The 26,812-nt window shown below is 44.9% G+C and overlaps 2 long non-coding RNA genes across 7 annotated transcripts in view; one reads left to right on the top strand and one right to left on the bottom strand.

The window, feature by feature from the left end:
* LOC123799797 (uncharacterized) overlaps window positions 1-7,514 on the bottom strand; it is a 32,590-nt gene extending 25,076 nt beyond the window's left edge. For both annotated transcript variants that reach the window (XR_006781701.2, XR_006781702.2), the window contains exons 1-2: window positions 7,292-7,514; window positions 5,262-5,408 (exon numbers count right to left, since the gene is read on the bottom strand). This is a non-coding gene — a long non-coding RNA (uncharacterized LOC123799797). The remainder of the gene's footprint in view (window positions 1-5,261; window positions 5,409-7,291) is intronic.
* Window positions 7,515-8,258: 744 nt separating this feature from the next.
* LOC123799796 (uncharacterized) overlaps window positions 8,259-26,812 on the top strand; it is a 61,070-nt gene continuing 42,516 nt past the window's right edge. For all 5 annotated transcript variants that reach the window (XR_015725268.1, XR_006781699.2, XR_006781697.2 and 2 more), the window contains exons 1-2: window positions 8,259-8,666; window positions 12,799-12,891. This is a non-coding gene — a long non-coding RNA (uncharacterized LOC123799796). The remainder of the gene's footprint in view (window positions 8,667-12,798; window positions 12,892-26,812) is intronic.

Raw genomic sequence — 26,812 nt, 5'->3', positions numbered from 1 at the left:
TGATTACAGTCGGAGGCTATAATTAAGTTATAAAACAAGTAGAAAGAAAATCAGTAAGGATCTAAACAATCTAAACATCACTATCAATGAACTTGACCTAACTGAATCTATAGAACACTCCACCCTACACAGCAAAATTCGCATTCCTTTCAAGTGCGCACCAAGCATTTACTAAGATAGACCATTTGGGGGGACATAAAACAAACCTCAACAATTGTAAAAACTTGAAATTATACAAAGCACATTCTCTGGCCACACTGGAGTTGAGCTAGAAATTAATAACAAAAAGATACTTGGAAAAAACCCAAATATTTGAACATTGTCTGATGGGAGTATTCACCAGGTTGTTGCTGCTTGGCGTGAGATAATATCCCTTTTCTCTACCGCCTCACCGAAGTCCTTAGTAAAACCTACGTAGCTTACTAATGCTTTTGCCCAATAGGTGGCAGACTAGAGCCCGCAGGACAAATCTGAGCCTTAGGCAATTTTGCTCTGGACTGCAAGCTAAGAATGGCTTTTACAATTGTAAAGGATTATGGAGAAGCAAGAGAAGAGGGAGGAGGAGGGGAAGAAGGAAGAGAGCAAGGAGGACAAGGAGGACGAACAGCAGCCGCAGCCTACAACAGTCTAAAATATTGGCCAACCCCTCCTTTAACCTCACAAAATAAGTTGAGAAGTGTTTTCTCTCCTATTTTCTGAAAAAGTTTGTGACACATTGGTATTATCTTTTTCTTAACCTGTTCACCAGAAAAGCCTGGAGTTGGGATATTCTTTGTGGGAAGGTTTTAAATTATAAATGCAGTTTCTTTCATAGATACAGAGCCATTCATGTTTTTATTTCTTCTTTTGTCAGCTTTGATAATTCATCCCTCTCTGTTAAAGTTTCCATCTGCTATCATTTTCTTTCAATTTGAAGGGTTTCTTTTAACATTTCACATAGCACATTATGCCAGTGTTGAGTTCTCTCAACTTTAGGGTTTTTTTTTGTTTTGTTTTGTTTTGTTTTTAAAATTTTTAAGAGAGAAAGAGCATAAGCAGGGGAGGAGCAGAGAGAGAGGGAGAAGCAGACTCTCCATGAGCAGGGGACCCAATATGGGGCTCGATCCCAGAACCCCGATATCATGACCTGAGCCAAAAGCAGATGCTTAACCGACTGAGCCACCCAGGCACCCCTGGGTTTTGTTTTGTTTTTTGTTTTGTTTTATTTTTGAAAATGTCTTTATTTTCATTTCATTTGAAGGATTTTGAATGACCTTTTCATTTTGGAGGATATTTTTGCTGGATAAGGAATTCTAGGTTGACATCTTTCTTCTTATAGAACTTGAAAAATATCATTCTTCCCTCTTCTGGCTTTCATTCCTTCTGATGAGAAGTCAGTGTTAGTTCCTATCTTCGGTTTCTTTATGTAATATGTCGTTTTCTTCTTGCTGCTTTTATGATTTTCCTCTTTGTGATTAGATTGTACCCATGATACGATGCATCCTGGTGTGGTTTTCTTTGTGTTTATATAGCTTGGGGTTTGTTGAGATTCTTGGATATTTGAGTTTTTAGCTTCTATCAAATTTGGACATTTTTCAGACATTTTTTTCCAATATGTTTCTGCCACATTCACTCTGGAATTCTAATTATGCATGTACTAGACTGCTGATATTACCCCACAGGGCACTGAGTCTCTGGGGGCTGCAGATGGGAGAGTTGTTATGTTTGCACATTCACAGATATTTTCTTCTGCAATTTCTAATTTTTGTGCTGTTGAGTCCATTTAGTGAATTTTTCCCAGAGTATTGTATTTTTCAGTTCTAGAAAATTTAATACTTTGGTTCATTTTTAGATTTTGTATTTCTCTTTTCATCATCTTCATGTTTTCCTTTAAATCCCTGAACATATTTATAATAGTTCTTTTAAAGTCCTTGTATGCTAATTCAACAATCTTTGCCATTTATAGATCTAGTTCCTATCATTGATTTTCTCTTGGGTATGGGTCATGTTTTCCCTCCTCTTAGCGTGCTAGTAAGTTTTTATTGGATGCTGCTGGACAATGTGAATGTTGCCTCATTGAGTGGCTGAATTTTGTTCTTTCTTTGAAGATTATTGAGACTTGGGGGGCAGATAGTTGACTTACTTAAAGATAATCTAAAAGCTTTCAATGCTTGTTTGTGTGCTTTGATAGGGTGGGTCTGGAGCAGTGGTTCTAACTTAGGTGCAATTTTCCCCCACGCCTATCCCCAGGATATTGGCAATGTCTAGAAACTTTTGGGTTGTCACAGCAGGAAAGTGCTACCGGCTTCTAAGGTTAGAGGCCAGAGATGCTGCTCAATATCGTACAATACACAGGAAAGCCCCCAAAACAAGAATTATCCTTCCCCCAAAATATCAGTGGTACAGAATGAAAAATCCTAATCTAGGGTACCTTTACTCTAGGGCTGGTGTTACCCAACTACTAAGATATCTACTGAATGCCTCAGATAGTGTGTCCATGCTCCAATTGGGCTGGTTGGAACTCGAACATCTTTCAACCTGTTGTGAGCTCTGGACCTTGTTCAATTTACAGCTTCCTGGTAGTTGTTTTTCCAACAGTTGGCCCTTGCCTGGCTTAGGAGAGTCTTAACCCACACATGCACAGCTTAGTGTTTAGCCAAAACTCAAGAGAACCCTATGTGAATTGCTAGAGTTCCTTCTCTGCATAGATTCCTCCTTGCTAGTACTCTGTCCCACAAATTCCAGCTGCCTCAGCCTCCCAGACCTCTAATCTCTGGCATTTCAATTCAATGAGCCCTACAGGCTCTGTGTGGGGTGCCCCTGTCCCTGTGCTGGGTCTGTAAATGGTGCCAGGCAGAAAGCCTTGGTGATCAAAGGATTCTCCATGTGTATCTCCCATTTCTGCACATCTTACAGGCCAAGGCACTAACTTCTTTGTTCCTGACTATCTTTTCAATCATGTTGGTATAATGAACAGCCTTGAAAAGGAGCAAAGGGCAGGTTTGCGTACTGTCCAGTGTTATAAAGATAATGTCTCCCTGCAACAGAGCACTCTTAACCAATTGGCTAGAAAGGACAGTGAATAAGGCTGAAAGAAAGCTAATCTGAAGAATTCTGATTTTATTTTGTAGACTAGCAATTACCTTGGTTCAAGTGACCTTGAACGACAGGTTTGAACTGTGTGGGTCCACTTACGGGTCTATTTTTTTCCATAAATACAGTACAGTACAGTAAGTGTATTTTATCTTCTTTGATTTTCTTAATAACATTTTTCTTTTCTCTAGCTTACTTTATTGTAAGAATACTACATACATACATATATATGTATATATATATCTATATATATATATGATATAACCAAAAATGTGTTCATTGACCATTTATGTTAATGGTAAAACTTCCAGTCAACAGTAGGCTGTTAGTAAGTTAAGATTTTGGGGGAGTCAAAAGTAATACGCAGATTTTCAACTATGTGGTAGGAGCCCCTAACCATCTCCCACCCCCACCCTGTGGTGTTCAAGGGTCAACTGTATAGACTGGAGTCCTACCAAGGGTAAAGTACTGTGCCAGATCCTGAATTTCCCCCTATGATTACATGTCTCTGTTTCCATATATATTTGTTTGTGAACACGTATATGCTTTAGGTATGTACTCAGCAGTGTTGCCCTCTATGTTTTAATAGTCCATTTCTTTGGGCGAACATTTACATCTATCCCTGTCCACATGTCTACATATGGCCAGCAGATGGCGCCACAAAATCATAACTAGCAAGGACCATTCTGCTGCTTCCAGCCAAGTAGCATCTCAGACCCCATCAGGCCATGCATGGAGGAATCCCAGGGCCACCTGGGGCCTTTATCTGTTTCCCTCATTAGCATTATTCACCATTGTGTTCCCATGTCTAGTAGGGAACCTGGCAAATTGATATAATAAATATTTATGGAATGAATTAATGAAATGCTAACATGCTCCCTGGGAGACAGGGGAGATGGAGGGGGTGCGGGGGGGGGGGGCAGGGAAAACAGAGAACTGCAGAGAAAGTGGTGGGGATGTCAGCCACACTCATAGAAGTCACAGAGGGAGATTCGTGATAAAACAGTAAACTCAGCTATTGCTGTCACCCCCAAGACTTCCCCTCATAATGTGGCGTCTGACCCGGATTCTTTCCTTCTGCTTTTATTGAGTGCCCAGTGAGTACTAGGACCTGTGAGAAATCCCACCTATGCTCTCTAGGCATTCACAGTATAGGAAGATAAATAAAGTTTATTTCTAAAAACACAACAACGAGGGGCACCTGGCTGTCTCAGTCCATGGAGCATGCAATTCCTGATCTCAGGGTCCTGAGTTTAAGTCCCACATTGAGCGTAGAGCTCACTTAGAAAACACAACAACCAATACAATTCTCTCTGCCTCTTGCTGAGAAAGTCCCTTCCCATCCCACGTGAGAAGTGCTCTGTTAAGGAGACAGCCACAGAGCCAGCTAGGTCTATTCAGAGACCTTTTGACCCAGAGACCTCTGCCCAGTGCCCCTCTGGCCCCTAAAGCCTCCTCCCAGACCTCTCTCCACCCCAGCTCCCCAGGAGACTACCTCTCCCCCAAACTTGGGCCACCCCAATGACTTCCCCTTTTCAGGGACCAAACCTGTGCCCTGTCCTACTCATCCTCCCTGTGCCAGCACAGGCACCCCTCACTGGCCCGTCCTGGAGGAGGAAGGCCTCTGATTGCCCACAGTGATTACTGCTCTGGCCTTTTCACACAGGAATACAGAAACCACCTTCCATACTCATTTTGCTCTCATAGGAGAACTGAGGCTCAGACTTCTATAGCAAAAACCTTTGATCAACAAAGATCCACTCAATGGAACCAATTTCAGGTCGGTTGTACATATGAGGGGCTGGGAATATAAAACACTTCAGTGGTCTGGCTGACTATCCATGCATGGGACTGGCTGCTTGCCCTTGTCTCCCCCTCCTTCCCACCGCCTTGCTTCTTTCTGAGCAGGCAGCAGCACGATCTGTCATGCCATTGCCAGTCAAGTGCTCCTCATGGCCCCCTGAGAAATCTCACAGACCTGAATCTGATATTCAGGACCCTCTACAAAGTGGAGCCCCCCTCCTACTCCAGCCATTTCTTCTCTTATTCCTTTGTACCCACTTTTGTCCTATGCTCTCAGTACCTTGGATGAGCTTGCACTTGACCTCTCAGCACCTTTGCTGATGCACGACCATCCCCGCCCTGGAAGGTCCTCTGTCCCCATCTCTACACGGCAAATGCCCACTTGCCTTTCAAGGTCCATTCAAAAGCCAGCTTCTTCCTAAGGCTTTTTCACTCCCGGCCTCTCCCTCTTCTCTTGGCAATAGTTACTGTCAGCTTCATTCTCTTAATGCTCTCTTATATGAATGCCAGTTTCTTCAATTCAGGTCGAAGTTCTGCAATGGAAAAGCTGTTTTTGATTCACTTGGTACCTAACAGCTTGCTTGACATGTAGTAGGTCCTCAGTCAATGCTGAGGAGGAGACATAGGCAAGGGTGTTTGCTGTACTTTAGTGCTATGAGATACGGGTCCAAGGAACCATGAGCTCTAAGGGACACACAATACGGGTGCTCTTTCCATAAGGAGATGAAAATAACACTGAGAACCTATTATGTGCCTTCTAGCCCCGATCCCATGTCCATGGGGCTCCTGACCTCCTCAACCCTCAAGGACATGCCGCTTTAAAAATATCTCCCCTTCTTTCCTCTGCCATTCCTATCTCCCTTTCCCTTCCTTTCCTTTCTCTACTGTTCCATAAAACCCTAGGGCTCCTGCCCACAGAACCCTGGGGAGAAAATAGAAGGGCTTGGGGAACCTACCCCCTCCTAAGCACTCCGATGAGGAAGTGATTATCAGAGGTCACTATCTTGGTCAGTTCCTGTTTCTGGAGCAAAGATGCCAAAATCTGTTCCTTTTTTTGTGAAAAATGTAGGGGTTTTGACTTCCAAAATTCCCAGAATCAATACTGTCACTGTGAGCTGTCTGTGTTTCTGTCTGCCTGTGTCTGTATGAAGGGTCTGCCAAGGCTTCCCCAGCCTGCTCCTCAAGGGTGAGTGTGCAGGGGCAGCCCTGGAAATGACACCTCATCCCCTCCCCCTCCCCAGTTTCGCCGTCACCGCCCTCCTGAGGAGGGGCGAGCGCATTAGGACAGGCCAGCCTCTGGCTCCTATTTCCTCCCAGGACTCGCAGGAGAGTCCCTCCCCACGCCTTTGTCTGGCTTCTCAGAAGCCCCCAGAGAGGGTAGAAATGTAAGCTGGTAGCTTGGACTCGGAAGTGATGTGGGTCAGTTTGGGAAACTCTGTCACTGCCCTGCTTCCAAGCTTGAAGCCATCCCATTCTAGGGGCAAGTCAAGTCTCCCCCGCTGCTCCCAGCCTGGGCCAGGGTATCACTTTCTGTGCTCTGGACCTCTGAAAAGGTGGACAGCACCACTCCGTGTGGAACTGGACCCCGCTGAGCCCAGAGCAGAGGGATGAAGAGGGCCAGCATGGGAAATTTTGGATGAGGAGATGGGGAAGGGTAGGAGACAGAAACACTCACAACTCAACAAAGGCAAACCCAGAGGCTAAAGCCAGGATAAGAAAGAGCAAGAGTGCATCTGGGTGGGATCAGGCCTCACTGGGCTCCCTGCTCTCCCGGGAGTCTGCTTCTAACCTCTCCCTCTGCTCTGCCCCTCCCCCTGTTTGTGCTCTCTCTCTCTTATTCTCTCTCTCTCAAACAAATAAATAAAATCTTTTTAAAAAAGAGAATAGTCATGAGGATAAAGGTTTGGATCACCTTGTAAAGGTCAGAGTGGTTTGGGGTTAGTAATGGTGTCAGCCTCTCTGGACTGGGCCCACCTGGGGGTTGCAAGTGAGAGAGGACAGAATGGGGCCTAGACAGTAGGTTTTCTCTATATACGCAGGGAGCAAAGATCAGAGCTTTCTAGCAGGATCCTTATCTCTCCTGCTTTTTCTTTGATCTCTGCTTCTGTCTGTACCTGTGCACCCAACTCCTTCCCCTTTCTCTCACTCATTCATTCATTCACTCACTCAACAAACATTTAAAGTGTCTTTCCTGTACGGCAAGCACCTGTGGACAGTGAGTCCACAAAGATAATAAGATTCGATTGTGGAGCTATTGTCTAACCGGGAAGACACATTTATTAACAAATTGGTCACAAACCCGTGTGAAAGGTGAAATAAGGTAGGCAATGGAAACAGATTGAGGGAGGAGAATATAGTGGAGGGTCAAGGAAGAATTCACAAAGATATTTGAGCTGAAAGCCCAAGTGGGACTCACCAGCCAGAGGAAGGAAGTGTGGATCTTTCTGGTGAGTGTAAGTGCACAAGTCCTGGTTGGTGAGTTTCCAGAAAGGGGGCAAATGCCATTCTTGATTGGACAGATCCTGAGTCAACGAGGCCCTGCTCAAGCCCCCAGGGGCTACCCTCCTAGCAGAGGTTACCTGGACCCCAACCTAAGGTCCTCCATCCAAAATCCAAATCCTGCCCCCCGCCGCCCCCCCCCCCCCGTTACATTTTGGTCCTGTCCAGGGGAAGCGCGGGAGCTTTCCCAGGCTAGGCTGACCCCAAGAATGACTCCACACTCCGGAACAGTCAGAGACAGCCTCATGACCGGGGCCAATTCACTGCTCAGGCTGTCTCTACTAACCCCGGCCCCGCCCCCAGCTCCGCATACTCTACCACCCAGTGGCCTGCCTGCTCCTGCGGGGTCAGCCTCCCCCTTCAAGCCAACTCCTGCCTCGCTCCCAAGGCCTGCAGTAAAGAAAGGCCTGCGCAGCGAAGCCACAGAAGGCCAGGGCCTAGAACATTTGGAGGTATCAGGCCAGGGCCTTCCCAAAGTGTAGGCTTGGACTTGCAGAGGCCTCATTGCGCAGAGCTTCAGCACGACCCTGCACAGGGGCCCACGCCTGTGTGTGTGTTGTGCGTTGCCAGCCACCCCAGAGGCTGGGGGCCCGATGCCTGCTCAGCAGGGGTGCAGTACCCCTCCCCACATGCCCCCCTCCCCCTGCACAACCTGAGCCAGAGACAGGTTGACGGGGCAGGAGGCTGGGCCGTTCTGGGGCCTCTCTGCGGGGGCCGGGCCCATGCCCCTCCTTGAGCCCCGGGAGCGCTCCCAGGGGAGCCCCCTCCCCCCGAGCCGGTGCCTGGGAAGGGAGGTGGGCCGCCCCCCCCCCCCCGCGCCGTGCAGCGCCTGCGCACGCTCCCTCGGGTGTTCTCCCCGCCCCGCCTGCCCCAGGCCGGAGCGAGGCGCCGCGGGAGGAATTCCAGCCATTTCCTCTGCGCCGCGCGGTATGTGGCGTGCTCGCTGCCCGACCGCAGCGCAGCCCGGAGGTGGGGGCCGGGCGGCGCGGGCCAGTCACCAGCCGCGTCAGGCAGCTGCCTGGGCCTCGCTGCCCCGCTCGGGATTCCCGGCCAGCCGCCCCTCGTCCGGGCCACCAAACCGGCCTTTCCAGCAGCCCGGGCCTGTGCGGCGCCCCCGGGCTCGGCTCCTCCCCGCGCGGCCGCCGCCGCCGGCTCCTTCTCCCCGCCCCGCGCGGCCGCCCTCCCGCCTTCTGTGTCCCCGCTGCGCCCCCTCCCCGGTCGCCGCCGACCCTTGGGACTCCCCCTGAATCCGAGTTTGAAACTGAAGTTGGCACTTGCTGCGTCACCTTCAGGCAAGTCCCTTCGCCTTTCTAAGCCTCAGTCTTTCCATCTGTGAAATGGTGACCCTAACAATAGTGCATCCTTATTCGTGTCGCCCTGAGGTTGAATGAGGAAAATGACGTGCTGGACAAATATCAACGAGGTTTTTGTTTCTCTGGGTATTGCTACTGCCCTTAGCTTTCCTAGGTCTTCCTACCCACCCTGCCCGTGGCCTCTTCTCCAGTCTAATTTGCCGCTGGAGCCTTCAGAGCCAGCTTTACACACAGGCACAGTAGGCGGCTGCCTCCCAGCCCAGCCTGCTCGACTGCGCCCTCATATATGCACAGAATGCAGAAGGTCCAAAGACAGAGCCTTCCTATGGATTATTTGTCCTCTGGGTTTTTGAAAAACCTAAAAGGCAGCTATTTACTTTTTTTTTTTTTTTTAATGTGGTCTGAGAACAGCCAGACACATACTGATTAGGGAAAGATGCAGATGAGGACCCGAATGATGGGTTTGCAAACTTGGACTCCAGTTTTGCTGTTCTGGAACAGAGGCTGGGCCACCACGTGCTCTCTGGGCTCCTCTTTCAAAGTGCAGATCCCCAGAGAGAGAGAACATTCTTTCAGGCTTTAACCCTTTGGAGGAACAGCCAGAAAGCAGAGAGCCACAGCCCCAGGCAACTGGGGAGGGTGGGGTGCGCTTCCCCCACCGCCCACACCTGCCTAACCCACGCCCACAGCTGCCATAAATATAACACTAGGTGGTGTTGGAAAGCCCCGGGTTTAACCAAGCCTGACCACCGACTGCTCTGCAGGCACAGCGGGAAAGAGCCATTCTGCTTCGGTGTTCCCCCAGATGGCCCCTTGTTTTGATTTTATAACTTTCATTCCAGCCAGAGCCCCAAGGCCAAGAATCAGCCCTTGCAGCAAGATGTGCCCCCCTTACTCCCCACACATGCTACAGCCATAGACCGCATAAATCCAGGTAGAGACAGGTCCAGAAACACAGGTGCTATAAATATCCTAGTCCAGCCTGGAGACTCAGCTCTCAGGCATCCCCCTTCCCACCCATCTTGCTCTGAGCCTGGCACTTCCAGGCCACCGTGGCACTGCAGGCTGGTCTCCGGGGGTGGGAGGGGTGGACCTCATCTGTATCAGAGGCCTGTTTCCCCTTTCTCTCTCTAACACCCCCTGACTCCCCAACCTGAGCGTTTTCCCTCTACTCAGGATACCTCTCCCTGACTCCTAACTGTAGGCACTTCCTCTCTTCCTTGGCATTTTTAGAAGGCTTCTCCCATAGAACCCCCATGCTGAGGCCAGTCTTCAAGGAAGGCTGACTCCTCTTCCGAGATGGGTGAGATGCTTCTTTGTCTGCAAGGCAACAACCTCAAGCAGATTTTACGGTTTACAGTTTGATTCTAAATTTTCGGTAGCACTTTTTGTTTGTGAAGGGAAGAAGCAGGCTGGAGGCAGAGCAGATCTAAAAGAGGGGAAAGGCGAGGCTGAGAGTCTGTGCAAACGAGGGGGTAAAGTCCCACTAGAAAAGAGAATTGCTTTCCCAGCAGGCTGGTTCCCAAGAGTGTAGTGGGATGTTCTAAACCGGCCTGCTGGGCCTGGGCCTCCGTGGGGTGCAGCTCAATGAGGCAGAGTCTTGGGCAGCAGGAGACCCCACTGGGGGAAAAGTTAATGAAGTTCTACCACCTAGGGCTAAGGGACTCAGACACAAAAGAATGTCCCCAGGAAATTCAGAGACCCGATGGCTTGGAGAGAGAGTAGCAGGTTTGAAGATGATGAGTGAAACAGACCTGAACTACCAGTTTTTAAATGTGGCTGTAAAAAGAAACTTTTAACTAGATAACTCCCTGTGTTAACACATAGTAGGTGATCCTTCTAAAAATGTGGTCACCTTCCTCTTCCAGTGTGGGAGCACAGTGCAGTCACCGTGCTAAGGAAGCGCTTTGCCAGCTCTCTCTCAACGAGTCCTATGTACAAGGTGCTATCAACTCTCCATTTTGCAGCGGAGGAAGCGGATACCTGGCTAGCACAAGACAGGTTTGAATCCAAAGATCTGACTCCAAGGGTCATGACTTGAACTTCTGCTGTGGGATAACCAACTCTGATGGTCTCTCTGACCGGAAATGGAAACAGCTCCACCGCAGTCTTTAACTGCCTTCCACAGTGAGGAAGATGTTCCTGCAACACTCACCCGTCCCTAGCAGACCTGAGTGATTGCAGCCTCATTGAACTCAATGGCTCTCCTAAGAGGCCCAGGCAACCAACTCCCAAGTCCCCAGTGTATAGAGGAAGAAACTGTCTGTCGAGCAGGATTGTAAATGGACTGGATGCAAGTCACCCTGGTCAGGTCAGCCCTGGGCCAGCCCTTCCTAAGTGACTTCAGGACCACATGGAGGCCCAAGTGGCCTTTTTACTAAAAATCAACCATAAAAGAACCACATGTGTGCTTATATTTGTATAGGTCACTGGTATCTCACTTTGGGCCATGGTCCCAAGTTATATTTTGTCTAGCTTTCCTGGCATTTTTTTTTTTGAGTTAATTACCGAACATTTAAAATTGGAAGAGTGCACAGAAATATCTAGATTTTTTTTAGCTTTTCCCTCCAGTCTGAAGATCTGGCTGCACTGATAGGTACCCTGCCTCTCACCACAGTCCCGGCTGTCCCATCCTGTCTTCCACCCTACTGCCTGGTCCATTGGCTTTGGAATTTGCTGGGCCTCATCTCCCTCACTAAAATGCAAAGATTCACTAAAGAGGTAACTATTGAACCTGACTAGTCTCATACCAGTATGGACATTTTACCATACTTAAAATATTAGGAAGATTAATTGTGGTAAATTAAGATGAGGGTAGGAGAGAAAGTGGGGCTCCCCCAGACAAGGCGTCGGGCCATACCAGAGCAGAGACTTCTAGGGTCCTAGAAGACCACAAGATGAGAAATAGGTGTTCAAACAGCTGTCGTGGTTGTGTAACAAAAACATCACCTGTTTCCCAGGAGCTCATCCTTTCTCCTAACTCAGCAAACACCCAAGTTTTTATTAGCATCCTGGGCTGCCTTCCCCAATCCTCCTTCTGGAAGTGCCTTGGGTAATGGCCAGAAGCAAACCCTGGAGATGATTAGAGGGCCTCCAACTCAGGCTGTGAGTGAGCCCAAAGGAATGGTCTGGCTTTTGACCAGAGTAGAGCTAAGCCCAGAAGAGGAGCTTGAATGAAGATGAGGACCAAGTGATTAACTGGGGCCTGGGCAGCCAGGGCCTGAAGCACGCTCTCATTCAGCAAGATGGTGAGCAGATGTGTTCTCTGAAACGTGGACCACATAAGGGAAAACCATCTTCCCTGAATTTGGAAGCTCTTCCTGCCAAAGCAGTTTATTGTGCAGGCAGAGAGAACAAGAGGCTTCATATGGAGATGTGGGAAAGGACGACATGCTTTAGGTGGACTGACAGACCTCGAGGCTGCGCTGCCCTTCCCCAAAAGCCCATCTGGGAGGTTGGCAGTTCCATGACTATTTGAACTCAGACCTCTTTGGGGACAGCAGCCCATGTGACAAGTGTCAGCGGAGCCCTGGCTGTGTACTCTAGGATGGGGAGAGGGGTGGATGTGATGAAGTACTTTTAGGGCTTTTGGAGAAACAGGAAGTTTGGAAATCAGACAGGAAAATCTATCCGACTTTTTTCAAAACCAGTGGACAATATGGCAGAATTGTTGTAACTGTTGGGTGCAGCCTTTGAAGAAGGTGAAAAATTACAGAAGTTGGGGGTAGTTGCCAGGTTGGGTCAGGGGCATACTGTATTCAGAGAGCTTCCCTAACTTTCCTCCATCATCAGGAGCCCCTGAAATCCCTCCAGAACCCCGCACTCAGTCTTGCCACCATCGTCCACTTTGCATCCAATGGGACTAACCTCATTGTGTCTTTGTCCCTGTTTGTGTCAATTCTACAATCTCCCTGGCTCCCAAGTCACCTTGTTTCCAGCCGTCTGATCCCCATGAGGCCCTGTCTTTCCCCTATTCTGTGGCCTTCTTCTACCCTCCCTAACTCTGGAAACTCTTTCTCCATGACCTCTAGAGTTCATAATCCATGATTAGCAAAATGTCCCTTGTCCTCAACCTGTTGTCTGATCATTCTCATTACTTCTTTCCCTACAGGACACTTGGCTGTCCCCTGAGTTCCCTGCTGCCTGGCAGGCTTCCCAAGCACAGCGTGATTTTTCTCTCACAGCCTGGATCCTGGGCCTGGAGGTGAGATAGGTGCCCCTCGTCGTCCTCATTGTCACTTTTAGTACTCCTTCCCTTCTCTGTATAACCCTCAAACCTCACACTGAATTTCATGTCATCAGATTATACAAACACTACTGTCTTGGGGCACCTGGGTTGCTCAGTTGGTTAAGCGTCTGCCTTCAGTCATCCAGGGTCCCAGGATCGAGCCCCTTGTTGAGCTCCCTGCTTGGTGGGAAGCTTGCTTCTCTCTGCCCCTCCCTCCTGCTCTGCTCTCTCTCTCTCTCTCTCTCTCAAATAAATAAATAAAATCTTAAAAAACAAACAAAAAAACCCCAAACACTACTGTCTTCTCCTGACCCCCAGGGATCGTATTTCCATCACACTATCTTAACTATTGGTGATTGCCATACACACGCAGATGACCCTTCCAACACCCAGGTGGGTCAGTCCCTTAACTCCCATCCTCCAATAATTCTCCCTCCACAGTTATGATTATGATTGTTTGGATTACCCACAACCACAGCCCCTCCCTAATCTCAGTTTCACACAGCCCACTCACTGATCGCAACCTTCTGCCTTTCCAGCTCACTTCCTTGCCTGATGCCAACCGTCCTTTGACCCCAGTAGAACCTCCACAATCTGTTGAGCCCCCCAGCCTTTGCTGTGCTCCATGCCTGTGATGTTCTTACTTCCCTCCTGACCTCGTGTAAATTTCTGATCAGTCATTATAATTATACCCCCGCCCCCACCTCTTTCTTTTCTTTTTTTTTTAAAGATTTTATTTATTTATTTGACAGAGAGACAGCCAGTGAGAGAGGGAACACAGCAGGGGGAGTGTGAGAGGAAGAAGCAGGCTCCTAGCAGAGGAGCCTGATGTGGGGCTCCATCCCAGAACGCCGGGATCAGCCCTGAGCAGAAGGCAGACGCTTAATGACTGTGCCACCCAGGTGCCCCCCACCTCTTTCTTCTACACACTTTCTTTTCTTTTTTTTTTTTAAAGATTTTATTTATTTATTCGACAGAGATAGAGACAGCCAGCAAGAGAGGGAACACAAGCAGGGGGAGTGGGAGAGGAAGAAGCAGGCTCATAGTGGAAGAGCCTGATGTGGGGCTCGATCCCATAACGCCGGGATCATGCCCTGAGCCGAAGGCAGACGCTTAACCGCTGTGCCACCCAGGCGTCCCTCTTCTACACACTTTCAATTCTTTGCCTCTTTTCTTGGTCACACTCACCTGGCATGACGATAGAGCTAGTGCAACTCAACTCTGACTACCCACCTCTGCAACTGAATGTGGCTAGAGAGGAACACACAGCCATGCAGCTCGATCTCGCTTTAAATCCACGCTAGTGGAACTTCAGTGGGTACTTAATGCCGCCCAGTGGACATATCTGTATTTCCCTGACCTGTTCATTCACTTCGGCTCCTAGGTGACAGTTCCATATCTTCTTTTCTCAAACCCTGAACATTTCCACCCCAACCTCACTCTCAGCTGCTAATTGTATTCTTTCTCCAATGGAAAAATACGAGCAACCAGAAGAGAACTGTGCAGATCCTGCCATCATGCCTCACCTAGTCAAGGACATTACTTCAGCAACTTTTCCTTTTCTCTCCTACACCAAACTGTCACTCTCTACTGGACCATTTCCATGAGTACACAAGCATGCCATTGTTTCTCCCAAATCTTAAAAAACAACAAGGTCTTTTAATGGCCATATTTCCCTTGGCAGCCTCTGTCTCATTTGTTTGCTCCCCTTTAGAGCAAACTCCTCAAAGAATCCTCTACTCTTGCTATGTCCAATTCATCTCCTCTAGTTCTCTCTTAAACCAACCCAAATCAGGCTTATATCCCCACCACAGAAATTGTTCTTGTCCAAGTTACCATGACTTACATGTTAACTAAATCCAGTGGTCAATTCTCAGTTCTCGTCTTACTGATTAATAGCATTACTGATAGAGTTGACCACATTCTCCTCCTTGATACACTTTCTTCACTGGGCTTCAAGGACACCACACTCTCTTGGTTTTCCTCCTCCCCCACTGCTCCTACCATCTTGGTCTCTTTTTCTGGTTCTGCCTCTTTTGCCTGACCACTAAATGTTGACGTATCCAGGCCTCAGACCTCAGTCCTCTACTCTTCCTCATCCACCTCTTTTGATCTCATACAGGTATGTGGTTTTTAAATACCATCAGTACACCCATGACCCGCATTTATTTCTCTGGCCCAGACCTATTCTCTGAACTCTAGACCCATATTTCTAACTGTTCCATCTCTCCAAACTCGGGATGTCCAAACAGAATTCATGAGTTGTTTCCCCAAACTTGATTTGCCTGCAGTCTTTCCCATCACAATTGATGGCAACTCCATTCTTCCAGGTGCTCAGACCCAAAACTGAGTCACTCTAGACTCCAGTCTTCCTATTATAGAAACATCAGATCTGACAGGAATTAATTCTGTCTTCGAAGTGCATCCGAATCCAACCACATCTCATCACCTTCATTGCTGCCAAATGAGTCCAGGTCACCATCATCTGTCTCCTGGATTACTCCTGTAGCCTCCTGTCGAGTCTACCTGCTTCTACTCGCTCCTTCAACACAGAAGCCAGCCTTACCCCTTTAAAATATCCCTTAGATCATAGCACTTCTCTAATCAAAACCCTTCAGTAGTCACCCCCTCCATTTCTTTTAGGATAATTCTTCAGTAGCTCCCTATTTCTCCCAGTGTAAAAATCAAAGTCTCTACAATGGCCAGAAGGGTCGTGCATCATCTGTCCAGTCCACCCCTTGCCTCTCTGTCTCTCTCCTGATACCCTTGCCTTTGCTTATTCTGGGAGTCCAGCCTCCTTGCTGTTCCTGTGCCTTGACACATGAGGCATGTTTCCACATGGGGTCCCAGCTCTGCCTCTACCCTCAGCCTGAAGCTCTTGCCCCAGAAATCTACCTGATGAACTCTCTCACTCTTTCAATCTTTATATCTTACCTTTGCAATGAGTTCCACCCTATCCACCCTGTTTAATACTGAAATTTGCCCTTTCTCCTATAACCGAACACTCCAGATCACCCTTAACCTGCACAGTCTTGGGAGTTTTTTGTCCCCATGGCACTTATTACCTTCTAACATACTGTGTAATTTACATCTGTTATGTTTATTATCCATCCCCCCCCCAACACACACACAGGAATCTTTGTCTATTTTGTTCACAAATATATCCCAAATGCTCGGAATAGTGCCTCGCATATGGTAGGGAGACACTACATATAAATAAATAAATAAATAAATAAATAAATAAATAAATAAATAAATAGATGATTTTTTAAATGAATGAATGAAAATAATTTAAACAGAGGGGAACTTATTTCCTTGCCCATCAAAAATGGCTATCCCAAGAGCAAAGAAGAGAATGGAATTAGCAAGAGCAACTGGACCTGACTAGCAACACATGATGAATGGGCAAAGGCAGGTCAAGTTGAAATGAACAACCAAGCTGCATGCTTATAATTACAGATAGAGAGAGAGAGAGATCAGATCTCTCACATGGTAGGTAATAAAGTGACTTTATTTACTCAGCACATATAGAGTAAATACAGGCCTGGGTCCGTGACACTGACTTACCCAATTGCCATTCGTGGGTAGTTGCTTTTTAGCTGCCCTCCCAGCCTTATGCCCTCCCATTCACACAGTTTGACAGAGAGGCACCAGAAGGAGTAAAGGCAAAAAGAGGGGATCCTCCGAGTGAGGTCTTGGGAAGAGAAACTCCTCTCTCTTCTCCCGTTCCCCTAAGAACCTTCTCAGTAAAGGGTACTGCAATGTCAGATGTTTCGGGCATTCTCCAGGCCCATTTCACCAGAATTCTGCAATCATTGGATGCAGATGGGTTCATAGTTCTGCATGTCTGGCCCCCACCATGTCCACTGTTAACACAGGCCTTCTGCAGGCCATTCCTTCATTTCCCTCAGGGATTGCAGCCTCGAGGCTGACTGCCAACATATCCTTTCTCCAAAGATGCCAGTGTTACGCAAGAAGCCTGTGCACTCAGGATAAACCAAGTTAAATGAGGCTTCTAAGGTCCTCTAGACCTTTTGGTTACAGACACTGGAGTATCAGCTATGTTGCTGCCCCAGAAGCTTGAGGCCAGAGCAGGGTCTGGAGCAGGAGGCTTTCCCTGTCCTCAAGAGAAATAGAATTTCAGAAGCCTTTACAGTCTTGAGACTTGACCTCAAAACATACCTAAACAACCCCCAAGCATCCCTTAGTTTCCAAAAGACTGTGGGCAGAAGCTCTAGAAGATGTCTTTTGACCAGACATGATAACAAGATCCCAATGCACAGAAGATACTCAAACCATAGTGTGGTTCCTTTTCCAAAACAGGGGCATGCTCAGCGGCACCTTTCATCATGTGGAAATATGTGCATTGATGGAGGCCACCTGGTGCTAAGAGAGTGACCACTAGGCATTGAAATAGGGTAAGCCCGGGTCCTTTTCTCCATAGAATCTTCCATTCTTGAGGAAGGCATTCAGTTTGTGTAACCCAAGTACAATAGAGAACCCTGTGTTGCTCAGAGTAAGCACAAAAACACAGTAGAAGAAACAGCACTCCTGGAGAGAAATGTAATTTAAGTCAGTTAAAATATTTACTCAATCTCATGAGAGTAAGTCAAAGGGGTTAAGTATATTCTCAGTAGACAAACTAACCTCTCTTTTTTCCATTCACAGCTGCCTCATTTTTTTCCTCTTCACTCTCCCAAAACTCAGCCCACACCCCTCCCCAACCCCCTACAACCCCCTACACAACCATCTCTCTCTCTCTTTCACACACACACACACACACACACACACACACACACACACACACACGGCTCTTGATGCTTTTGCTCTTTTCCTGCCTGCCTGGATCATTTCTTTTCTCTATTTCCAACATAAGGGTTTCTGGCTTACTCAGGCTGCTTCCAAGTCTTAGCTCTTCCTGGTTGTTATTCTGATCAGCACAGGAGCAGAGCAGCTGGACTGGAATCTGAGGCAGTAGTAGGTAAAGCTATACTCTTGTGGAGATATTGCATGATCCTATGCCTCTCCTCCAGGTCTCTTTTTAGCCCCCAGAAGGTGGTTTTAACATCCACATCCATCAGCATTTTATTTCCAGGGGAAAGGAGAATGAGATGGGGAGAAAGGAATAAAAGGAATCAGAACATGTCTGGGGAAGGAAAGAGGCAGAGGTAATTTGATCTCTCTATACTTACATGCTGACCCCGAACAATGTCTAGATTATCCATGGATTCTGAGACATTCCTATATTAGCCCAATGCCTAACAAAAAAGAGAGTGGGCCACAGCCAACAAGGCGTTAAGGCACAAAGTTAAAATAGGATTCTCTGGACTTCTGGACCTGACTTGAAACATTCAGTATGAAGGCAAGTGCTGGGAAAGAGAGAAAACATGGAGTTATATTTTGGATGTTTTTTTTTTCCTTATTACAGAAGTCATATACGTTCAATGTAGAAAACCGGAAAAATACAAGAAAGGGTTAAAAAAAAAAAACACAGGGGCGCCTGGGTGGTGCAGGCGTTAAGCCTCTGCCTTTGGCTCAGGGCGTGATCCAGGCGTTCTGGGTTCGAGCCTTGCATCGGGCTCTTCTGCTGGGAGCCTGCTTCTTCCTCTCCCACTTCCCTGCTGTGTTCGGGCTCTTCTGCTGGGAGCCTGCTTCTTCCTCTCCCACTTCCCTGCTGTGTTCCCTCTCTCGCTCGCTGTCTCTCTCTGTCAAATAAATAAATAAAATCTTTAAAAAACAAACAAACAAAACACAATACTTGTGATCCCACCACCCAGATATAACCAGTGATAACATGTTAGTTCACCTTGCCAATGCTGTTTCAGTACATAAGTATTCTTTATTTTTTTAAATTATAGCTTTTTTAAAAAAGATTTTATTTATTTATTTGACACAGAGAGAGGGGGAAAGAACACACAAGCAGGGGGTGCAGCAGGCAGGGGAGAAGCAGGCTCCCCCCTGAGCAGGGAGCCTGATGTGGGGCTTGATCCCAGGACCCTGGAATCAGGACCTGAGCTGAAGGCAGACGCTTAACAACTGAGCCACTCAGGTGCCCCTGAATGCATAAGTATTCTTTTTAATCAAATTATAAAAACAGGGTAATGTTTTTTTTGGAAATTTTTCTCCCATATCAGTATATCCTAAATATCTTCCCAAGTCATTAAATATTTTTCAATAATATGATTTGTTAAAGCTATTTATGATTTTGTGTTATGAATATGCTATATAGATTTAACCAGTTTGATGTGGACGAGCATTTAGGCTGTTTCTGAGCATGGAATTTTAATTGTGGCAAGGTTATCTTGCACAACCCCTGTTTTCAGGCATGCTGACAACCATCCCTTACAAGCAGATAAGAATCCCTTTAAAATCCCACACCCAAGAGACCCTTGTCATGGCAGGAGTAACTCTTCACAAGCGTTCAGTTGTCCTTGTGTTCTTCAGAGAAAGCCTGGCATGAGGCTTTGAGCATCCCTACCTCTACCTGCCAAGGCTAGACCATTCTTGAGCAGATGGAGAGAAAACATTTGTCATCTGCCAGGGAGTTAGCCCAAATCATTCAGTGTCTTTGTGCTAGGCCCGAACTGGATATCATAGAAGAAAAGATGTGATTTCTGCCCCTCAGAAACTTGCAGTCTCCTTGAGTTGATAAACATATAATTATGAAAGAGTGAGGTAGAAACCCAAGACTGTGTATGACTAAATGCTAACTCTGGTTCAGATCACAAGCGCTTTAGGAGGTGAGGAAAGTATAGACACTATGTGGACTTGGGTGATTGGAGAAAGCTCCATAGTGGAGATGAAGCTCAGAGGTGGGGTGGACAAGGAGCGTTCCACACCGAGGGGAGGGGACGCTGCGCCAGAGGCACAGGGGAGAGAGAGCGCAGGAAGCAAGCTGGTGCGTCTGGCTGCAGCTGAGGGAGAAATGGCCAGTCAAATCGGATAACTCACATCCGGGGCACATGAGCAGACAGCCAAAAAGCTTCTGGAGGTATTTCCCCTTGCATTGCCAGTGTTATACCAAGAAAGGAAACATTCAATCAGACAAATTCAAGCTGGGTTTTCTTTTTGTTTCCGTTTTTGTTTTGTTGTTGTTGTTGTTGTTGTTAGTGGTGGAGATGATTTATAAGCAGAACTCAAAGCCTTTAATATGCTTATGTATGTGGCAGGGTCAAGAGAGGGGACTCGGATTTCCCAAGAGTGTTTGACCATAGAACTGTTTTTGTCATGGAACATCTCCTCTGGTGTTCCATGAAGCAAAATTAGGGGCTAGTGAGCCAGTGAAGATTTTTGAGCTGGAAAGAAAGACATGGAGGGAAAACAAAGTCTTGAAAGATAGATCTCATGGTAGAATGTAAGGTGAACAGGAGAGAAGGGTCTGGATTCAGACAACACGATTAGATGGTTGAATCAAGATTCAACATAAGCAGGGAGGGCTGAAGTACCCTGGGGCGAAGAATGGAGAACAAAACATTGATTGTATGCAAAGTCTTTTGTTGGATTCTGGGGAGAGGCAGAAGTGTCAGAGTCCCTGGGTCTTATAGGAATTTGAATGAGTATTCATCAGGATTTTGATTACAAGGGACGGAAACCAACTGAGGCCTGCTTAAGTAAAAGGGGAGTATTCTTAGGGAAATAGAAATGCTTCACTAAGAACCAGATCCACATACTGGAAAGCTGGTGAAAAATTCCCTATCTGATCTCCGCTTCTCTATGTGTTTGCTTCATGTTCTTTATATTCTGTCTCTCTCCTCTCCTCCCCTTTCTCCCCTCCTCTCTCTACTCCCTTCCTCTCTCCTTTCTCTCATTTGTGGAAGAAAATGGCTTTCCTACCTGAGTTGGCATGTTTCACTAACTTTGCATATAATAGTTCCAGACACACAGGAAACTAACTCTCCATCCCTCCTTCCCGGTTTCAGATTTCCAATAGAAAGAATCTTGTTGACCCAGTTTGGGACTCACCACTCCGACCAGGAAGACTGGTTTTAAAATAGAAACATGGATGCAGGAGACTTACCCAGTGTGGAGAGAATTAGTGTGGAGGCCACTTACCAGGGAAAGGTGTCCGCTGTGGGGTGATACTGTGACCTTTAATTGAAAGTATGCTTCTGGAAGAGTTGAGCAGGAACAGGCTATCATTGAATGGATGGATGACTATGAAGCTTTAAAGCAGCTTCTTTAAAGAGTGCATGTCCCTGCCCCTTTCCCAAACTATTTCAGTTCCCAAGTCCTGAAGGAATCTACGGATGAGGGTAGCCGGAGACCACAGTGGTTAAGAGCACATGTTCTGGGGTTAAATTGTCTGTATTTTAGATCCTGGCCTTGAGGACTTGAGCAAGTTGTATAACCTGCCTGAGCCTCAGGTTTCTCACCTGTAGAATGGGTATCATGAGAATTAAATACTTAATGTGTGTAAAGTGCTTAGCTTAATACCCTCAATGATGTGAGCAACATAATTTTTTAATGAAAACTAACTGATCAGGGCTGAAATTTGTATCAGGAAATCCAAATATCTTTGACAAACTGGGAAAGAAAAGATGAATTGGCACAGGCAAGTGGGTCCGCTTGGTTCTCCAGATATCCCCATGTCCATGGCCTCTGGGACGGGGCGTTGGGGGAGAATAATAAGCCACAGAGATCTTGTGGCACCAATGGGGACTTCAGAGATCACAGGTCGTTTGGGCCAGTCACACTTCCTTTTGTTCCTAGAGATTTAATATTTAACTGCCTATTAAATGATCATGATTTGGAGGAGAGAAAACAAGAAGAGGAATTGCTTTCAGCTGGCCCTTGTCTTTAAATAACCCGGGTACAACATCTTTGAAACACAAAGGAGACCATGTGTAAAACATTAGTTAAACTCAGATATAAATCTAGTCTTTGACCAGAACAGAGCTAATCAATATGCTTTCCTACTCTCTTTGAACTTTGAGTTTGCTGGCAACAACAAAAATCCCGAACCCCATCCAAAACCATCGTCCAGACAGACCCGCTCCTCTGCTCCCCTCCCTCGTGTCCCGTCTTGTTGACAGAGCTACTCCCGTTACCACATTCATTCCAGTGGTGATTCAAATTCTTCTGCAGAAATGGACTTGAAAGACAGAAAATTGCTCTTGTAATCAGCAAATAAGGAATCTTGGGCAAGGAATACAGAGCCATGAGTATGGATTTACCCTTCACTTTCACAGACGTATTTTTCTCCACTATTTTCATTCAAAATTACGATGAACTTATTTAAGTAGCAAGGTAAACTGAGAAGGAAAATTACCCATAATAAGAATTTTGATGAAAATATAGACTGGCCTGGTTTTAAGCACATCAAGGACACTTGGTTTAAATTGCAAATTTGCATATATTTGAAATGTGTTTGTTTAAATGTGTCAGTTTTAGGCACAACTAAACCACTCTATTCCTTTCCAAAAATCAAGAATTTGCTTTGGAAAAAAATCATGCGGTTTGATGTACAAAGCAGAGGGGGAAGAAAGTAAGTAGTGGGCGAGAAAGACCCACCCAAGGGCTGCAGCCAGCTTCCTTAGGAAGATTCATGATGGGGCCTCAACACTGTCCTGCAATTCGTTCCAACAGATTTTACTATAACTCTAAATCATTAGAAGCAACTGCTGCTGTTACCAGAACTGTCTTTGCCTCAAAAAGAGGAAAATTCAGGATATGCAATGTAATCCTCTCACTATCTAAGAGAGAAACCAGCCCATTTGTCATAAGAACTGAAAACATCAGCTATGTAGTATAATACACATTCAAGTTTCATACCTCAATATTATATATCCCTTGTAAAAAAAAATGGAGTGGGAGAGGAGCACACAAAGAGGTGGTTGGATGCATCGATGATAAAGTGGCTTCAGTTGGTTAACTATAACGTACAAAAACCATTCTACCTATTGCAAATCCTTTTCAGAAAAAGATAAGAAAATTCAATCAACAGCATTTTGAAAACCTTCTGAGATAGTCACAACAAATGCATCCTCGCTCTTACCAGATGTATAAACATTTATGTAATGCAGGGGTTTCATAACTGGGAGCGTGTCATCAAATGCAGTGCTAATACTTTGTTCCTCCCTTTGACTTGAGTGACCCCTTCCCTATTAGGATCATTATTGCCTCACAGTGTACCAGGGATGGAAGGACTTTGAAAGGTCATTTGTCTTGCAACCCGACTAGCAGCATTGGCATTGCCAGGGAGAAGCCGATTAGAAATGCAGAATCTTGAGTCCACCCCTGTCTTACTGACTCAAAACCTGCATTTTGACAGGACCTCCAGGGGATTCATATGCATGCGCAAGATTAAACTAGGCTACTGTAGGCCATTCCCCTGCCTCTGAACAAACGACACAATGGGCAGGCTGGTCTCATCAGCCAATTTCATGTCCTTTATAGTTGTCCTATTTGAGTTATTGAGAGGAAAGAGGAAATATACTCATTTAGGGAAGTCTTGCATAGCATAACAAAGCAACTTTTTCAATACATTCAAGTGCCTATTCTTGGAAGCCCTGCAGATGAAGTCAAAGGAAAGGGACGCAAAAATGGAATGGGTTCAAGTAACAACCTCTAATAAAGTAAGGGTAGTTCAGAAGCTGGGTCTGTGAGGGATGGGAGGAGCAATTTCATCAAACTACCAGTTCCAAAATTGTCTCTGCACTATGGGTGATTTATAGCCCTGGAAGTTTACAGGCTCGAGTCTCTTGCTGTATTTCATTTCAGATTAGTAATTTTTATCTAGTACTTCCTTGCAGCTTAAAATAAAGGCTCTGGAACTATGAAAATGAATCTATCTGGTGATTTGTATGCTTATTCTGTAACTATCCTGTAGGCTTCAGATTTGTAACTGGCTGGAATCTGGAAAACCAAAAACCCTGTGGGTTCTTGGTAGCCCAATTTCTAAGCCAAAGGCTGAACTTAGGGTAGTTATATATGTGTTCTAGTGGTCCTCAAACTTAGCTGTACATTAGTCACCTGGATTACATTTTCTTAAACAGCTTTCTTGAGGTATAAATAACATACAATAAGCTGCACATACTTAAAATGTGTAATTGGGTAAATTTTGATATATGTTATTTACCTGTCACCACAATCAAGCTAATCTCCCCTAAAATTGCTTGTGCTGCTTGGTAATCCCTCCCCCCATCCTGCAACAACTTACTTTTCTGCCACTGTAAATGAGTTTGCATTTTCTAAAATTTTACATAAATGGAACCCTGCTTTTATCTTTTTTTTTTTTTTTGTCTGCCTTCCTTCAGGAACATAATTATTGTGAGATTCATCCATGTTGTTGCATGCTTTAATAGTTAGACTTTTTTATTGCTGAGTAATATTCTATCGTATGGACGTACTACATTCTGTCTAACCATTCACCACTCATGGACATTTGGGTTGTTTCCAATTTTTTTTTGTTTTTTAAAAGATTTTATTTATTTATTTGACAGAGATAGAGACAGCCAGCGAGAGAGGGGACACAAGCAGGGGGAGTGGGAGAGGAAGAAGCAGGCTCATAGCGGAGGGGCCTGATGTGGGGCTCGATCCCAGAACGCCGGGATCACGCCCTGAGCCGAAGGCAGATGCTTAACCACTGTGCCACCCAGGCGCCCCTCCGTTTTAAACAATTATGAATGACACTGCTATAAACTTTAATGTACAAGTATGAATATTTAAGTTTTTACTTCTCTAGGTAAATGCCTAGAAGTTGGTGTGGCAAGCATACATTTAACTTTAAAATAAGCTGCCAAACTCTCTCAGAGTGGTTGTACCATTTTACTTGTCCACTAGAAATGTGTAAGAATTCCAGGTGTTCCACATCCTCTCCCACAGTTGATATGGTCAGTATTTTTTATTTTCGCCATTCTGATAGATATGTAATTGTATCTCCATTATGGTATTAGTTTACACTTCCCTAATGACCACTGATGTTGAGAATTTTTTCATGTGTATATTTTTCATCCGTATTTCTTCTTTGGTGGAGTCTTTCAAATCTTTTCCTCATTTTTTTTAATGAGGCTTCGCACCCAGTGTGGGGCTTGAACTCACGACCCTGAGATTAAGAGTCACATGCTCTACTGACTGAGCCAGCCATGCCCCTCCTCATTTTTTATAATACATTTTTTTGTTTACTTAATTGTCGAGTTTTAAGAGTTCTTTATATATTTTGTATGTAAGTCCTTTGTCAGATATATAACTGACAAATATTTTCTCCCAATCCTTTTGTTCCCTTAGCAATGCCTTTCAAAGAGAATTTCTTAATTTTAATGAAGTCCAATTTGTTAATTTTCTTTTATGGATTCTGCTTTTCATGATATATCTGAGAAATCTTTACCTAACCCTAAGGTCACAAAGATTTTGTGCTATATTTCCAGAAGTTTTATAATTTAGATTTAATGTTAGACCTATGATCCACTTTGAATTAATTTTTATATGTGATGCAAGGTTTGGAATGATGTTTACTTTTTTGCATATGAATATCCAATAGCTGCAAAACCATTTATTGAAAAGAGATCTTTCTCTACTGAATTGCCTTTGCACCTTTTTTGAAAGTCAGTAAGCCATATATTTATGGATCTATTCTAAATTCTCTGTTCTGTCCCATTGATACATCTTCATACTAATACTACATTATCTTGATTTCTGTAGCTTTATTATTAGCCTTGAAATCCACCTTTATTCTTTTTCCAAAAAAAAATAATTTTAGAATGCGTTTGTCAATTTCTGGATTTAAAAAGCCTAGTAGGATTTTGATTGAGATTGCATTGAATCCATAGATCTATTTGGGGAGAACTGGCATCTTAGCAATATTGATTCTTCCAGTCCATATATTTAGATCTTCTTTTATTCTTCCTAGCAATGTTTGTTCAGTGTGCAGGTTTTATGCTTCTTTTGTGAGGTTTGTTTCTAAGTATTTGATATTTTTGTGCTTTTATAAATGCTAATATTTATATAATTTCAATTTCCCACTGTTTCTTGAAACTGTTTAGAAATACAGTTGATATTTAGTATTTAGTAGTAGCTTTTTTGTACATTCCATAGAATTTTCTACATAGATATATGATATTACATAGTTATGTATATCAGATATCTGATATCTACATAGTTATCTGATAATAAAGACAGTTTACTTCTTTTTGTCCAATCTGGATTCCTTTTTTTTTTTTTCTTGTCTTATTACACTAGCTAGAAGCAGTACAATGTTAAATAGAAATAATGACAGTGGACAAGCCCGCTTTGTTCCTGGTTTTAGAGGAAAAGCAGTCTTCCCATTAAAAATGACGTTAGCTTTATGTTTTCCATAGATGCTCTTTCTCAAATTGAGAAGTTCCCTACTTTGCTGAGAGTTGCTTTTTTAAAAATCAGAAATGGATCTTAGATTTTGTCAAGTCCTTATTCTGGTTCTATTGAGATATTCATATGGTTTTTCTTTTAATTATATGCAACTGTAAGATATTCATATGTTAATGTGAATTAAATTGATTTTAAAATATCAAACCGTCCTTGCATTCCTGGGGTAAACCCCCCCCCTTGATTATAATCTGTTCTCTCTTTTTATATGTTTTTAGATTCTATTTGCTAAAATTTGCTTTAGAATTTTCGCATTTGTACTAATGAGGGATTTTGTTTTCTAGTTGTCTTGTAATGTTATTTTCTGGTTTTGGTGTCAGAGTAATGCTGGTCTCATAGAATGAGTTGGGATATAGTCCCTCCTCTTCAATTTACTTGAAGTGTTTGTATATAGAATCAGTGTTATTTCTTCCTTAAATATTTGATAGTATTCACCATCTGGGACTGAAGTTTTCTTTGTGGAGAGATTTTTAACCACTAATTCTATTTATTTGATAGATATAGAACTATCCAGGTTATCTATTTCTTCATGAATAAGCTGTAATAATTTGCATTT

Source organism: Ursus americanus, chromosome 7 (assembly GCF_024610735.1).
Source record: "Ursus americanus isolate L20-20 chromosome 7, mUrsAme1.1.p, whole genome shotgun sequence".
Lineage (NCBI taxonomy): Eukaryota > Metazoa > Chordata > Mammalia > Carnivora > Ursidae > Ursus > Ursus americanus.
This window is presented reverse-complemented; position numbering and strand designations above follow the sequence as displayed.